At 35.2% G+C, this 18,412-nt stretch overlaps 1 non-coding gene across 1 annotated transcript; it reads right to left on the minus strand.

Annotated features, from left to right (window-relative positions):
• Positions 1 to 3,240: 3,240 nt before the first annotated feature.
• LOC121204440 (small nucleolar RNA R71) lies at positions 3,241 to 3,347 on the minus strand. Its single transcript, XR_005899365.1, has one exon. It is a non-coding gene; the product is annotated as a small nucleolar RNA R71 (small nucleolar RNA).
• Positions 3,348 to 18,412: the final 15,065 nt, after the last annotated feature.

The following is an 18,412-nucleotide window of genomic DNA, read 5'->3' on the forward strand; positions in this document are numbered from 1 at the left end:
GTAACACCCCAAAAATATCTGTATATATTTTTGCGTTAATTTGACACACAAGTGTCTATATGCTTTAGTGGTTAAGTGTTCTAGATGTGTGTGAGAGGTTCCAAGTAAATTTTGGCATATTTTTATGAATAAAAGCCCAACCCTTATTTAATAGGCTTATAAATAATTGTTAGTAAAAGTGTATCAGAATGGGCCTGTTGGTCTGGTGGTTAAGATATGTGTTGGACGTCTGGAGTTCGAATCTGTGCTGTGGTAAAGGTATTATTTTTGCTACAAAATTTGGCTAGAGTTTGTGTTTGATCGAAAATATGAGTAGTGGATTTAGTAGGGAGTTGTGTAGAGAAATTTGGGAGGTTATTGGGGAAGTGGTTATCAGAATCAATCTTTTTTATTTTTATTTCTTGGTTTTTCCAAAATTCGGCTCTTCATTTTGTTTTCCTAGATTTTCTGTCGCTATTCTTTCTTTTCCCTCTGTCGAATCTTCATTTTACTTTCCCTCTTTTTTCTTTTTTTCGATCTCTGTAACAAAAATTATCTTTGGTTTGTGACGCATTTCTTCCTACGGGTTTGGTAAGTAGAAATTTCAACTTTTTTCAATTGTTCTTGGTTAGAGATTAAGAAGTTTGTTTTGATACTTTTGGATTAGGAAAAAAGACAATAATATTTTGCTGATGCTACTGAGATTGGAGCGTTAAGGGTAGTATTTTATCGGCGGTAAGTGTCGATCATGAGTTTTTGAGCAATATTTAGTTTTGGGGTCTTGATTAAGTCGTAAATTAAAGACCAATTGTGGTGTTGAATTGAAAAATATTTAGGTTCTGGAGTGTTCAGGGTTGTTTTAGCATCGTTTCAAAATCAGATGAGTACTCGAAAATACAAAAAAACGCGAATCGGCGAAAGCTGAAAAACAAAACTGTCGACTCCACACGGCCGTGTGGTCGCCCGTGTGGTAGGCCGTGTTGTAGTACATGGGTGTGTGATTGACGAGGTCAGGCCGTGCATGAAGGACACGACTGTGTGATTGCAAGGTAAGGCTGTGTGAGACACACGGGAGCCATGTCGGCCACACGGGCGTGTCAAATTCTGGGCCAGGCCGTGTGATCCATACGGCTGGAAACACAAAAATTTACACACTTTTTCATACCATTTTTAACTTAAATTCATGCGAGTTCAGTTAAATTCTTGTCAAAAAATAATTAGTTTTTATAAAATAATTAAAGTGCATTTAAAATATGAACATGTTGAAATTTATTTAATTTTATAATTATTTTTGATGAATTTTGGTTATTTTCGACATATTTGCACAAAGGGAAAAAAAAGGCTCTGCAGACACTACCAGAAGCACAAAACCCCCCCTTGGCTGATCATTCAAGGCACACCTCAATTCATTCACATTTCTTCTCTCCTCCTTCACTTTCTCCCCTCATTTTCCCATTTCAAGTCCCTTGCTCTTGTTCCAATTTCTCCCCTTGGAAAAGGGTTCTTCTTCACCATTTTGGAGTAGCAATTGAGTGTTCATAGAAGCCTTGATCGGTGAGAACAACAGAGAACGAAGACGGAGCAAAAAAGTCAAGCCACGAAGAAACACCGAATTTGATTCTTGTTCCTTATCTCTTTAATTTTTGTTGTTGTTATGATAAACATATCTATGAATATTTATGTTGTTGAAATGGTTAATTTAATCATTTTAGCTTGAATTTAATTCATGTTGGTTTGATTGCATTTCATCTACTTAAATTATTAAAATCGTGTTTATGTTGTTATAGGCTTCGGTAAAATGCTTGATTAAGAAAAATCATGCCTAAGTTATTCTTGCATTACAATTGTGAGGTAGCTAATGAATTAATTATTTAAACGGATTGAAATTGTAATTAATGGACACAATACTTAATTAGTGCATTTTTTTTCTTCTATGGTAGCTCAAGGTTAAATTAGCAATGTATATGGCGATACACTTGCCTTGCATAACTTGCAAGATTATTGTGATTAAACTATTTCAAGGTAAGAATACCTTGTTACCTCACGAAGTCTTTTATGTGCTTATTGGATTTAATTAATCGTTTGAATTGACATAGGGATATGCAAGAGATTAGTTGAATTTAATGAGTATGTATGTGCCATAACATGTTTGCTTATTAAAATTTGTTTAATCGTTTGAATTAACATTGGGATATGTTAAGAGATGAATGGATTTGTGTAGGTGAATACGTTCATAAGTTAGCAAATTACTGAGTTGCCGTGAATTTATCCGTAACAACATAAGCATGAGCTTAATAATTCTAAGTTAAAGAAATGTAATTAAATCAACACAATTATGTCATCTTGATTAAATCATATTTTGAAATCGTGCATTTGAGATTTATTTCTTTAGTTACATAGTTTAAAATCTTATTTTTTCTTAATCACTTTTTTTAAAACAAAATATTGTTCTTCACCAAAGTGTCTTAAATTGCATTCATAAATAATCCTTTTCACAGTCCCTATGGGTACGATAACTGGACATTTACTTGTCACTTTATTACTTGTTGCGATTGTGTACACTTGCACATTTCTGTCGATCCAAGTTTTTGGCGCCGTTGTCGGGGATTGTTTTAAAAAGTCATTATTTGTGAATTTTTTAGTTTTACATTTTGGTTTATATTTCTTGTTTAATTTTTAATTTAATTAATTTTTCTATGATTATTTCAGGTGGTTATGAGTATTGACCGAATTATTGACCTACTCCCTATAGACCTTGAGATTGAACGAACTTTTCGACAGCGAAGAAGACAAGCAAATCAGAGAAGGACCGAAGAGATGAACTTCGAAAATCTGATCCAAGGAAATGGAGGAAGCCCTGCAAAAAATCCTATCCTTATTGTTGATGATAGGGATAGAGCTTTACAACAGTATGCCATGCCAGTATTTAATGATCTTAATTTAGGTATTAGGAGACCCGAAATTGAGGCACAACAGTTTGAACTGATGTCAGTCATGTTCCATATGCTTCAGACAATGGGCCAATTTAGTGGAATGCCTACTGAAGATCCTCACCTACACTTAAGACTATTTATGGAGGTGAGCGATGCTTTCAAATTAGTCGGAGTACCCGAAGATGCATTGCGATTGAAGCTGTTCCCATATTCACTGAGAGACAGAGCTCGAGCCTGGTTGAACTCATTGCCACCGGACTCAATTTCCACATGGCAAGAGTTAGCAGAAAGATTCCTTATGAAGTATTTCCCACCTAGCAAGAATGCTAAGTTGAGGAACAAGATCACTGCCTTCTAACAAATGTATGATGAGTCCTTGTATGAGGCATGGGAAAAATACAAAGAGTTATTATGAAAGTACCCTTATCATGGAATCCCACATTGCATCCAACTTGAGACATTTTATAATGGTCTCAACGCTCACAAAAGGATGGTAGTGGACGCTTCTGCTAATGGTGCTCTCCTTTCTAAATCTTATAACAAGGCTTATGAAATCATTGAGAGGATTGGTAGCAATAATTATCAATGGCCAACCAATCGAGCAGCGTCAGGAAGATGAGTTGTTGGAATACATGAAGTAGACGCTCTTACTTTACTCGCATCTCAAGTATCATCAATATCCTCAATGTTAAAAAACCATACTACTAATGGGTCCAACAATTTTGTAGCACTGTCAGCAACCTAATATGAAAGTATAGCTTGTGTTTATTGTGGGGAAGGACATTTGTTCAGAGAATGTCCATCAAACCCAAAATCCATGTACTACATAGGTAACTTGAACCAAAATCGAGGAAGGCAAGGACTACAATCCATTTTTTAGAACCCATCGTGGCAAAATCACCCCAATTTTTCCTGGAGTAACCAAGGGGTTGGAACCAGTAACACTTACACCCAACCTAGACCAACCCAGCCTCCTAGTTTTCCCCAACAGGTTCAAAAACTAACCCAAGCTGAACCATCTAATAGCTTAGAAAATCTATTAAAGGCATACATGGCCAAGAATGATGCCTTAATCCAAAGCCAATCAGCTACATTGAAAAACCTGGAAAACCAAATGGGCCGGCTTGTAACTGAACTCAAGAACCGACCACCAGCTGCTTTACCTAGTGATACAAAGAATCCAAGGAATCCGGGGAAGGATCATTGCAAAGCGTTGACATTGAGGAGTGGAAAGACAATAGAGCGCAACACCATCGAAGCTGAAAAGGAGCAAGCTAACGCTCAAGATTCAGAGGAAGTTCAACCGAGTGTTGAAATTCCAGTTTCACAAAAACCAGAATCTGCGAAACCCGACAAGGTAATTTTAGAACCAGCTAATTCTGATTAGCTAACAACTCTGTTAGATGCAAAATTGCCACAGAAGACGAATCAACCAGTTCTAGTAAAGAAATCACCACCACCCTACCCTCAAAGACTTCAAAAGCAGAAGTAGGATATTCAATTCAAGAAGTTCCTAGACATACTCAAGCAACTTCATATCAACATCCCGTTGGTTGAAGTACTTGAGTAGATGCCGAACTATGTCAAATTCATGAAGCATATCCTGTCCAAAAAATGAAGACTTAGAGAATTTGAGACGGTAGCTCTGGCGAAGGAATGCAGTGCATATCTTCAAGACAAACTACCCCCAAATTTGAAAGATCCTGGATGTTTTACCATACCCTGCAACATTGGAGCAATATATTGTGGTAAGGCATTATGTGACTTAGGTTTGAGTATTAACTTGATGCCTATGCCAATATTTAGGAAGTTAGGGATAGGTGAAGTTAGACCTACTACGGTTTCACTTCAATTAGCAGATCGATCTTTAGCACATCCAGAAGGAAAAATCGAGGACGTATTGGTATGTGTAGATAAATTTATCTTTCCTGCTGATTTTGTCATCCTAGACTTTGAAACAGCCAAAGAAGTGTGAATTATCTTAGGAAGACCGTTCTTAGCAACTAGGAGGACCCTAATTGATGTGCTAAAGGGCGAGCTTACTATGCATGTTCAGGATGATCAGGTAACATTTAACATTTTTAAGTCTATGCGATTTCCTAACACAATTGATGATTATTCTGTAGTATCCAATTTAGAGGATTTAATAGTGGAGAAGGAGCTCAACTATGTTGAGGATCCGTTGGAACAAATTTTGACATCAGATCCTCCGAATGATGAAGAGGAGGATGAATACTTAGCGTTGTTAAAAGTTAATCAAAAGGGATTTAATCAGTAATCCCGTTTTGAATCTTTGGAATTAGAGAAAAGGGATTATGCCCAACCAAAAGCGTCAATCGAGGAGCCATTTAAATTAGAACTCAAGGTACTACCTTTGCCTGTGATTGTTTCAGCAGAATTAACTAGTGAGGAAGAAGAGAAACTCATCCTGGTGTTGAAACAATTCAAGAAGGCTATTGGATGGACCATAGTCAATATTTACGGATTTAGTCCATCTGTATGCATGCACAAGATTATCCTTGAAGATGGCGAAGAAGGGACGATTGATGGACAACGAAGACTGAACCCTATTATGAAGGATGTAGTAAAGAAAGAAATTATCAAGTGGTTAGATGCGGGTATAATTTACCCTATCTCAGACAGTTCATGGGTAAGTCTTGTCCAGTGTGTGCCAAAGAAAGGAGGTATCACGGTCATTGAAAACGAGAATAATGAGTTGATACCGACTAAAATGGTTACGGGATGGATAATTTGCATCGACTACCGGAAGCTAAACAAGGTGACTAGGAAAGATCACTTTCCTTTGCCATTTTTTGGACCAGATGCTTGATAGACTCGCGGGGCGAGACTACTACTATTTTCTTGATGGATACTCATGTATAATCAGATTAGAGTAGCACAGAAGATCAACACAAGACAACATTCACCTACCCGTACGGTACATTTGCATTAAGACGCATGCCATTTGGTTTATGTAATGCTCCTGCTACATTTTAAAGATGTATGATGTCTACTTTTACTGATATGGTTGAGAAGTATTTGGAAGTCTTTACTTATGATGATTGCTTAGCCAATCTAGCGAAGGTACTAAGGCGATGCTAAGAAACAAACCTAGTACTCAACTGGGAAAAGTGTCATTTCATGGTACGAGAAGGTATTGTTCTAGGGCATCAGATAACAAGACATGGAATAGAGGTTGATAAAGCAAAGCTAGATGTTATTGAGAAACTCCCACCTCCAACATCTGTAAAGGGTGTTAGGAGCTTTTTGGGCTACGCCCGTTTCTATCGAAGATTTACCAAGGACTTCTCCAAAATTGCTAAACCCTTATACAAATTAGTGGAGAAGGACTTGATGTTCAATTTTGATAAGGAATGCTTAAAGGCTTCCAAAGATTTGAAGAGTCGATTAGTTACGGCACCCATAATCGTCACACCAGACTGGGATTTTCCATTCGAATTGATGTGTGACACAAGTGACTTCGCGATAGGAGCTATCATGGGTCAGCGAAGGAACAAAGTTTTTCATCCCATCTACTTCACAAGTCGAACTCTGACAGGAGCTCAACTAAATTATATGGTAACAGAGAAAGAGTTACTTGCTATTGTGTTTTCTTTTGACAAGTTTCAATCTTATCTTATAGGTACCAAGGTGACTGTCTATACGGAACACTCAGTAATAAGTATTTACTTGCTAAAAAAGATGCTAACCCGAGATTGATCCGATGGGTACTTCTACTTCAAGAGTTCGATCTAGAAATTCAAGATCGAAAGGGAGTGGAAAACCAAGTAGCAGATCACACGTCTAGATTGGAGCCACAAGAAGGGAACTCTCTCCTTATACCAATTCGAGAGACGTTTTCGGATGAACACATACTGAAGGTAAATCATGTCCATAATACCCCTTGGTTTGCTGATATTGCTAACTATTTAGCTTGTGGTTTGATGCCGATTGATAAGACATATCATCAAAGGAAAAAGTTTCTTCACGATGTGAAGTACTATTTTTGGGAAGAGTCATATTGTTTAAAAAGTGCGCAGATCAAATGATCAGGAGATGTGTGGCAGAAGATGAAATACAAAAGATTCCATACCATTGTCACTCAACTCCAAGTGGGGGACATTTTAGAGGTATCGTACTGCGGCCAAAGTATTACAAGCCAGATTCTTTTGGCCAACACTGTTCAAGGACGCATATGCCTATGTAAAGAGTTGTGGTTGATGTCAAAGGGTTGGAAATGTCACCAACAGAAATGAGATGCCTCGAAAAATATCATTGAGGTAGAATTTTTCAATGTTTGGGGTATTGACTTTCTTGGTCCTTTCCCTCTGTCTTTTGGTCACAAGTACATATTAGTAGCAGTAGGCTACGAGTCTAAGTGGGTCGAGGCTGAAGCTTATCCGAAAAATGATGCTAAGGTTGTAATTAAGTTTTTGCAGAAACATGTGTTCACAAGGTTTGGAACCCCAAGAGCTATTATCAGCAATGAAGGGTCCCATTTTGTGAACAAGTGGTTGAAATGGTTATTAGATAAACATGGAGTAAAGCACAAGGTCGCTACAGCTTACCATCAGCAAACGAATGGGAAAACTGAACTGGCAAACAAAGAGATCAAAGGCATACTTGAGAAGGTAGTTTGCCCGAACCGATGAGATTGGTCCAAAAGATTGGATAATGCTTTATGTGCTTACAGAACAGCATACAAGACACCTTTAGAGATGTCACCCTACAGGTTGGTCTTTAGAAAAGCCTGCCATCTACCCCTGAAGTTAGAGCACAAAGCTTACTGGGCCCTACAACAACTTAACTTGGATCTGAAGCTTGCTTAAAAGAAACGGATGCTCCAACTCAATGAGCTAGAGGAATTCCAAATGTTCTTGTACAAAAATGCCAAATTACTCAAGGAGAGACTTAAGAAATTGCATGACAAGCACATTCGAGTTTGAGAATTTGAAGAGGTCAGCAAGTCTTGTTATTTAATTCCAGATTAAGGTTCTTTCTTGGTAAGCAAAAATTACATTGGTCTGGTCCATTTACGATTCATCACATCTATGCATACGGAGTTCTTGAACTCCAAGGTAAGGGAGGTAATTTTCAAGTTAATGCTTAGCGTCTGAAATATTACCAGTGAGATAAGACTGAACAGAATCAAAATTCGTTCATTTTATTAGATGTTTGAATTTTCTTATTTTCCTTTTTAATAAATGATTTAGGGTATATTTTCGGGATTAGTATGTTTAAATAAATTCTGTCTAAGAGATTGGAACTTAAGCCAAACCGTTTATGACCCCTCCAATATTTCCTGGGAATTGATTTTAACATAATTTTTCGAGAAATTATTCCCTAAATAAAATAAAATTTTTGGGTTTTCAAATAAAAGAGTCAATTTTGATTGAAGTTTTAAATTTCATCTCAATTTCAAATTTTCACGAAGTCTAGGGACTTAATTGAAGTATTTTTTAAAATTTGGTTGCTCTTTTTGTAAATAATAAAAATTAAATGCCACATTTTGTAAATATTTTCAAAAGCCTTCTAGAATAAATGTTTTAATAAAAAAAAGAGATGATAATTATTAATGTATAATTATATCCATTATAATATATATTAATTATTATCACTTTATCTAGAATTAGGATTAGTTTTAATTTAATCATATTTTATTTGATAAGTTTTTTTTAATAAGATGATAATCTTTAATATATAATTATATCTATTATAATTTTTATATTAATTTTTATTAATTTAACATAGAATTAGGATTAGTTTATCTTATTTTTAAATAAATTAATAGCATTAATAATTTAATAAGCTTATATTTAATTATTAATTGTTGTTAACTTGGATTAGAATTAGAACTTAGAGTTTTTAGCTATTAAATTTATCTAAGAATTCTACTTTAAGTCATATTCCCTTCATTATAAATACCACCCTCTTCATCATTCATCACTAAAAATCCTAAAGCACCAAAAATCTTCTCGTGACGAAACCTCCTAGCTGAAAAGTAGCTATTCGGCCAGCAGCCCCAGCTCCATCGCATGCTGCAGGCCCACCTCATGTACACCTGCCCTCAACGCGCTCTACATTGCACGCTTCGTGTTGCTGCCCATACCAGGCCTTCGTCCCACGCATTGCTACTTGCGCCCAAGTCCCGTACGTGCTCACGCCAGGTCTGCTCGATGAGGATTTCGACACTGCTCGCACATCTAGCCTATCCTGCACACGTTGCTGCATACTCCTAATGCCTGTTGTGCACTACTACCTCACACATCTGAAGGGCACCACCCTTTCACCCATTCTTAGCCAAATCCTCCAACCTACTTCCATTCAACCTCTTTTGCTTTCTAACTATTTATTCTTTTCGGAGTTCCAAAAAAAAGGTGGTAAGACTGAATTTTCTCCTAAATTTTTAATTTTATTTAATCATTTCATTATTCAATTTATTGAATTATTAATAATTTTTGTTTAGTAAAATTTTTGAGAAAATAATTCGTCCATCTTTTTCAGGTTAATCATGCCTCGCAAGAGAACTCCTGCCTAAGCCCAAATTGATGAAACACAAAACAAGCTCCATTGTGAAGAAGCTAAAGCAAGATACGAGAGTATCTTCAAAAATCAAAAAATGCATCCAGAGAAAGGGTTTACATTGAAAGAGAGCAACTACAAAGACTTTATGGCACGTATTCGTCAAGTTGATGAAACCCTCAATTGGGAATTGTTTTGTGAGAAGAAACCTAGTGTGGATGAGGAACTAGTTCACGAGTTCTATGTGAATTTAACCTCAAGTGAGTTGACAGAAGTTCCAGTTTACGGAATCAAGGTACCGATAACTTCAAATGCTATTAATAAGTTCTTTGAATTGCCTAATTTCAAAAACGATGATTATTCTTCCTTGATGAGCAATATAAAGCATGAAAATTTGCAAGAAATTCTTGGGGAACTTACAGCTCCAACTTCTAAGTGGATTGTGTCAAAGCAAGGAATCCACACTTGTCGAAGATAATAACTAACACCACTCGCAAAGGTATGGTTCTATTTCATTCGTTTCAGCCTTATGTCTAGCTCACATGGGACTACAATTTCATTAGAGCGAATGGTCTTATTATACTCTATCTTAACTGGAAATACCATTGATGTGGGAAAAATCATCCTGAGAGAGATGTGGAATTGTGCCGTTAGACGTTCTAGCCCAGCCTACTTTCCCTTTACGATAACAATTCTGTGCGTGAAAGCTAAAATTCTCGCAAACGTAAAGAAGACAGGTTATAGCCAGGGCACAATCACAGATTGGGACCTCTACTGAATAGCTGGAGATTCTGTTCTACAGCAGTGAATTGAAGAAAGTGAGGATCCCGAAGAAGAGGAAGAAGATCCCACAGAGATCGAACTAATGCAATCAGCTGAAGCCCCTAATAAGGTGGAACCATTGGAACCAAAAGTTGAACCTCATGACGAAACCTCAATGTTCAGAGCTCAACCGCCTAGCCCAGATCTTCGAGATGAGTTGTCAAAGTTGATGGACACAATGCAGCATATGCAATGGTAGCAACAAGCTTACTGGAGATACTAAAAAATATGGGATGACTTGATGAGAAGTGCTCTTAAGAAAATTTATAATGACCCATTTATTTTTGTGCCTGAATTTCTAGATTTTATATTTGAGCCATGGAGTCCATTATCGAAGAATGAGCAAAGTGATTAATGCAAAGGCAATAATAATGGAGCAAAAAATGGGTCAAATTTAGAAGAATCTGCAAATAAATAAAAGGAGGGATCTTGACCTTATTTTATTTTTGTTCTCAGGTCATTTTAGGATTAGGTTTAATTAGGAATTTTTATTTTTGCATAATAAGAGAGGAAAATCATAAATAAAATTTGACCAAGTCGCAAAGTATAAAGTGTGGCAATAGGTATATACATGTCTAGGATTGGATCTAGAGAGAGCTTGGTACTTAAGCAGTCAATTTGACTCACCTCCTCTTTTCTAGAATTCTACTTGGTGTACAGTATCAATTCACTTTACACAATGAGGACATTGTTCATCTTAAGTAGGGAGACCGAAAAATTGAATTTGAATTATTTCCATTCAGAATAAAATTTTCTTTTAATTATGATTAGCATATATTTTGTTCAATAATTGTAAATTTTGTTAAGTATGCTAAACTTCAGTATTAATAGAGTTCTATTATTTCAATAAATTATTATGTTAGCTTAATAATGATATGAATGTATTTCTAATAAAGCATGCAAATCGTACCATAAGTTTTTAGTTCCTTACGGAAGTTAGGCATGCATGAAAGTTTAAGTCTTTAGAATTGACTTAGTAGTTTCTCGAGGCGAAATCCTATGAAGCATGGAATATTGAAAATGATTTAGGCAACTTTTGTTGGACAATTTGAGCCTTTCAAGCCAACAATGATGAAATTTTTATCCTTTAAAACCCGACTCTGAGACTATATGGCCTAATTTTATCTGAACCCTTGCAAATTTAGCCATCAATTCTCTCTTAATTATCTTAAAATTGTCCCAAACACTAGACTAGTACTATTCAAAGTATTCTTTAAAAATAAGTTTGAGGGAGTTGAAAAGAAGAAAAGAAGTATCAAATGCTCTATAATTGTAGTACGTTCAGCATAATGCTCGAATTAAAAAAAAAGCATGAGTTCTTAAAATAAGATGTACAAAAGAGCATGTCAAAGCGAGGAAAGTTGATGTGTTGAAGGTAATTATTTTGAAGGTGTGATGCAAACTGAGTTTAGGGTTTAAAAGCCTAAATCTATCTATCTTTTACCTACCTTTAAGCCCAGCCACGTTACAACCTTGTTAAAGACCTATTGATTCAAAAGTTCCAATGCTACCTACATTAGTGGAGAGAAATTGCTATGTACAACATATGAAGACATAAGTTAAACTTGATGATTGTAGCTTAATCTTGGATAAAAGAAATAAAATTACATTGGTAAGGTTTAACATGACTTTATTAGGAAGCATTTAGTCTAATTTTTGCTATCATAAATAGCATAACTATCAATTTTTTTGTCTTTGAGCATAAGTATATTCAAATCATAACTTTGAGAAAAATGTTGTTATGAATGAATTTTTCAAAGGTGTTTCCGAGAAATTCTTTTCAGAATTTGTGTATTAGTCGGGACGAGCAAAGAATTAAGTTTGTGGGTGTGGAAACACAAAAATTTACACACTTTTTTATACCCTTTTTAACTTAAATTCATGCAAATTCGGTTATATTCTTGTCAAAAAATAATTAATTTTTATAAAATAATTAAAGTGCACTTAAAATATGAACATGTTGAAATTTATTTAATTTTATAATTATTTTTGATGAATTTTGGTTATATTCGACAGATCTGCACAAATGGAGAAAAATGGCTCGGCAGATATTGCCAAAGGCACAAAACCAAGAAGCAATTTAAAGCATCGAGGCAAATTAGTTTCCAGCTAAGATGGTCCAGTTATATGTATTAATTCATAATATAATTAATTTTAACTTATACCCAATTTAATTTGGGCTAAATAAATTATTATTAATTAATTATGGAAAAAGTGGTCCAGTTGAACCGAACCAATTGAACTGAACTGGCCAAGGATTGGGCAGCCCAAAACCCTCCATATGCTGACCCAAACCAGCTTATTAGCTGATTAATTAATCTTGCTAAGAAGCCCTTGAAGACTTGTCAAAGTTGCATTCAAGCCCCTCCACAATTGGTGGCTTTATGGATTTGCCCCAAGCCATATTTAGCAAAGTGGAAGCCATCAACTTTGCCACATAGATGGCCTGCCAAGGGGTGGCTCTTTGGCTGCTATTTTTAGCAAATTTTAGCTGCCACATTCAGCTATAAAAACCCCTCTTGACTGGTCATTCAAGGCACACCTCAATTCATTCACACCTCTTCTCTCCTCTCTCACTTTCTCCTCTCATTTTTCCATTTCAAGTCCCTTGCTCTTATTCCAATTTCTCCCCTTGGAAAAGGTTTCTTCTTCAGCCATTTCGGAGTAGCAATTGAGTGTTTGTAGAAGCCTTGATCGGAAAGAACAACAGAGAATGAAGATAGAGCAAACTAGTCAAGCCACGAAGAAACACCAATTTTGATTCTTCTTCCCTATCCTTTTAATTTTCGTTGTTGTTATGATGAACATATCTATGAATATTTATGTTGTTGGAATGGTTAATTTAATCAGTTTAGCTTGAATTTAATTTGTGTTGGTTTGATTGCATTTCATCTGCTTAAATTATTAAAATCGTGTTTATGCTATTATAGGCCTCGGTAAAATGCTTGATTAAGTGAAATCATGCCTAAGTTATTCTTGCATTACAATTGTGAGGTAGCTAATGAATTAATTATTTAAACGGATTGAAATTGTAATTAATGGAGACAATACTTAATCAGTGCATGTTTATTCTTCTCAGGTAGCTCAAGGTTAAATTAGTAATGCATCTGGTGACACACTTGCCTTGCATAACTTGCAAGATTATTATGATTAAACTGTTTCAAGGTAAGAATGCATTGTTACCTCACGTAGTCTTTTATGTGCTTATTAGATTTAATTAATCGTTTGAATTGACATAGGGATATGCAAGAGATTAGTTGAATTTAATGAGTATGTATGGGCCATAACATGTTTGCTTATTAAAATTTGTTTAATCGTTTGAATTAACATAGGGATATGTTAAGAGATGAATGGATTTGTGTAGGTGAATATGTTCATAAATTAGCAAATTACCGAGTTTCCGTGAATTTATTCATATCAGCATAAGCATGAGCTTAATAATTCTAAGTCAAAGAAATATAATTAAATCAACACAATTATGTCATCTTGATTAAATCATATTTTGAAATCGTGCCTTTGAGATTTATTTCTTTAGCTACTTAGTTTAAAATCTTATTTTTTCTTAATCACCCTTTTTAAAACAAAATATTGTTCTTCACCAAAGTGTTTTAAATTGCATTCATAAATAATCCTTTTCACAGTCCCTATAGGTACGATAACTCGACATTTACTTGTCCCTTTATTACCTGTTGCGATTGTATACACTTGCACATTCCCTTCATTCCAACAGCCAAGGCCAATTTGGGCCGTGTGGGCCACATGGGCATGTGAGCCCAAATTTCTGAAATACTCTAAATGGTTACTCGGGTCACCCAAGTCGACTGGACCTACTGTAGGGTCGGTGAGAGTTACTTGACCCCTAATTTCGTGATTTGATTACGTTTTATACGTGCAGTAGCATGCACATCGATTTGTATGTATGATCTGTTAATTGCATATTTGCATGTCATGTATTGTATACTGCATTGCATCGGGGTTGGGTTAATGTAAATAGAGGAAGTATTCTGAAGGGCTCCTAAGCCTAATATCTACCAGCACAACTGCAATTATCTGATTATGTGCCACATTCGGTACAGCATGGTGTGTAGGGATGGGTGGGTCGATTTTATCCCCAAATGGTGTTTAGGGTTGGATGGAGTTGGTGCGCAGAGGCTGGTGGGTAGGAATTTGTTTAATCTGTTCTGTTCTACATATTGTAACTGAGATGGGCAAGGCCCTAATATATATATGTCTAACTCTACATCTGAGTAGGCTAAGGTCTACACTGATTTCTGTAAAGGGCTTCGGCCCAGATTGATTATGGTTATGATTTGATATATGATTGTATGCATGTTTATTGGGGGAATTACATATTGAGTTGTGAAAACTCACTCTTTTCTATTTAATCTATTCAGGTACTCCCCAACATTAGTGGATTGGTGTATCAGAGAACTCGACGGTGGCCACACATTTGGATTACTTTTTTATTTGGGGTTTTTTTTTAATTTTTGGACATTGGACTTTTTGGATTTTAATTTCGGATTTTGAACTGTTGGTGTTTTTATTACTAATAAGCACGATTAAAATCTAATTTTCTCTAAAGCAAACAGATTTCCTAAAATAGAAGATTTTCTAAAACTTCTGTGTAAAAGAGATATGTTTTAAAGCAAATAAGTGAGAACACGTTTTTTTGGACTAAGTAAGATAATAACTGAACCGATTTTAATGTATTGATGCATTTTCAAAAACACTCTCATGTGACATCACTATATTCGACCATAACGTCCAAGCCAGGTTTGGGGTGTTACATTTAGTGGTATCAGAGTCAGGTTGTAAAACTCGACTGTGGATTTGGGTTTTAAAGATTGGTTTTAAAGAAATGATTTGTAAATAATTTGAAATATTTTTAAAATAAGCATGTGGTACACCGAATCTCCTGCGCCAATCTTCTAAGTTTCTAAAACTCTATTTAGAATTGTCTGAAAGTATGATTAGAATATACTGAAACTACTTTAAGTAGTATATTACACTGAAAACACTCTAGGCAGGGTAAACTGAAAACTATAGTGAGATTACTACTCGCGATAACAGACTATAAATATTATGATATTGTACTGCATAAAATATCAATTAATAAAATATCAGAACTGCTAACTAATGTATAAAACTGGTAATACAGATAAATTTTGAAATTCACAATGAGCGCACGTGGTACTTGTAGACGGGATACTAGAGGCCATGGAGAGGCCGTAGAGGGGCTCAAGCGAGGTCTTCATCGTCCGGGAATCTGCCTAATTTGGATACTAGTGAGACACCGGTATCACTTGTGATAGAGACTAGGCTCAAGATCGTGTGGCTGGGAGCGACGTACAGTCCCAAGCCATGCTACAGATTTTAGAGAGGTTCGCTAGACCCAACACGGGATCTAGGGGCTGTGGGTCGGTTATTGTAACGCTCGAGTTTGAGCAAGTGTACATAGTCGTTATCAAGTAATAAGTAAGTATCAAGTTATCGTCTCCACAGGGATTGTATTTGTGCTAAGTCACTTAATTTGTAAAAGTGTATTAACAATTTGATAAACAAAAACAATATAATTGAGAAGTGATGAAAAATTAAGTATATGAAACTAAATGCAATTATCCCTAATGCAATTTTTCCTAAGTATGCAAACTATATGAATGAGATAGATTTTAGCAAAATTAACACAATAAGAAACAATTATAACATAAATAAACTAGGACAATTACTTTAATTAAACTCAAATTATTATCAACATGCTTATCAATATTCGGAAAAACATTCCACCGCAACTTGATCTTTCATGAGTATGGAAACCACGTTAGGTCCTTTCGGAATCCTTTACTTAGTAAATACGCTCTTTACTGATCCTTATTTACTAAGGGTTTATTAGTATTCGTGCGAGGAAATAAGAACGTGTTAGGTTTGAAACAATTTAATCACACAAATCTAAAAACTATGTAGATAACAGAGCCTGGTAAGGGATGTTATGCAACCTGCAATTTCATCAGGTTAGGATCTAAATTGAGCATGCGCAATTCAATTATGCGTCCATTAGCCATCATCTGGTTAGGATCGCTCAGCTAATTTAGGTGCATTTCAATCACGTATGAATGAAATAGAGACTTGATTTTAATTGAAAACATGATCGATTGAGGCGCAAATATTATAAGCATGAATCAAATAATTATTATTTAATCAAAGCAATCATCCTAGCTTAAATAAAATTAAGCTATCATTGTTGTAAACAAGAACAAAGAACACATAGCAAACATTCTAGAATTAAATTAAAGTAAGAAAGGTTAAACCCAATTCAGAGTGGCTGTCACCCAAGACTTTGACTGATGAGGGCTCCTTCGTTCCTTCGCTTTGTTCCTTTGCTGATGGCTCTCCAAGGTGGCCGACCAAGGGTTCTTTAAGAGGCTAATTTGCTCAAAATCTTTATGAAAAGATGATGATAGGCGTGAGGGCTAAGAAAGCTAAGAGAATTTAGAGAGGAGAGAATAATGAATAAGTGAGGGATGAATGAGGGATGAGGGATGATTGAAAAAGTGAGAAAGGGGCTCTTATTTATAGGTGAGGCATGGGAGCTAGTTTGCTAAAACTAGGAGGGTCCATCTTTCAAAACTTCTTCCAAGGGTGGCCGGCCATGAATTGAGAGAATGTGGCTGATTTTGCTTGATTCTTGGTCAATTTGAGTGCCACAACAACTTAGGACTAAGACTCTGTCACCAGAAAATCTTCGGGCAAACCTCTGATTTCTTCAACTCTTCAAGGACCTTGTGTAATTAAACCAAAAGATGGTTTATGAACCTCCATATTCAGCTGAATTTTGGGTTGACTTGGCCCTCCATTTAGACGGTTTTGTAATCAAATTAAAGCTCTCAGACCTGTCCAAAAATAAATCAATAAATTAGAGGACCAGAGAATTAAATTTTACAAACTTAATTAAATTAATTAAAACCCAAATTATTAATGAAATATTATAAAATGAATTATTAAATGTAATTTTATATTTTATTATTTAATTTAATCATGCATGGCCCACTTTATGTCATAAAAATATAACATGCTCAATTTAATATAAAATAAGCCATTTTATGCATGAAAACTATATAATAAAGCATAAAATCACATTTTAATAATTTCTATGTCCTGTTTTCATATTTTCACATATTTCATTAATTTATTAAACAATTACTTGGTTTTAACAACAAATTTAAGTAAAAAAGTGATAATTTATATAGGAAAAATCTTATATATTTTTCAGTTTACACACCCCCAAACTTAAATCATTGCTCGTCTTGAGTAATGTTCATGCACAGCACATGGTCTCGCTAAAGCAAAATTGCTAAAAGTGTAAGCAACATCAATCATTGCCCCATAATCATGTATTAATAAATTCATGCTCATCGATCTTCTTCATTAACAAGTAATTCATATGCAACCATTTTGAAAATTTTATACTAAGTTTCAAGGTATGCCAACATGAATCATAGTATGTATATACGTCACAGCCATAGATAATATTCTTTCATTCAATATAATTTCCCATCAATCAAGAAAAGCAATCATAAGGCTTATTTATAATCTTCATATGTTGAACTTAAGATTTCCTCTCCACTATTGAAGGTGACGTAATCATCAAATCAATAGGTCTATTATAAGGTTGTAATGGGGCTCGCTTAAAGGTAGGGATTTTAAGAGATAAGATATTTCAGTTTCAAGATCTTAACCTTTAACTTTCTCTTGGTTTTCTCATAATACAACCTTTTTCTTTACGTGAACCTTTGGAACACCCCCAAACTTATTTTGAACTTAAGCTCATACATTTTTTTCCTTTTTGAAGACTGAGCAAACTTTTCTTCGCCTTCTTTTTTTTATAAGCATGAGCATATACATCTTTATGAAAATTTCCTCAAATGTTGATTACCAAGACAACTTAAGTTAAGATAGGTGCACAAAATTAGGATAACTTACAAAGATGGTAATGTGGCTTGTAATGTAGGTTCATTGTAATAAACAGGCCTTTAAGCTCAAAATTATAGTTTCAAGGATCTAATATCATAAGGTGGGCTTGAAAAGGCTTAAACAATCCAAAGAAAATGGTGTCTATATCATTTTAAATTTTCATTTCTCCTAGGATTTCACCTCAAGAA

The sequence above is a fragment of the Gossypium hirsutum genome, chromosome A07 (genome assembly GCF_007990345.1).
Source record: "Gossypium hirsutum isolate 1008001.06 chromosome A07, Gossypium_hirsutum_v2.1, whole genome shotgun sequence".
Taxonomy (NCBI): domain Eukaryota; kingdom Viridiplantae; phylum Streptophyta; class Magnoliopsida; order Malvales; family Malvaceae; genus Gossypium; species Gossypium hirsutum.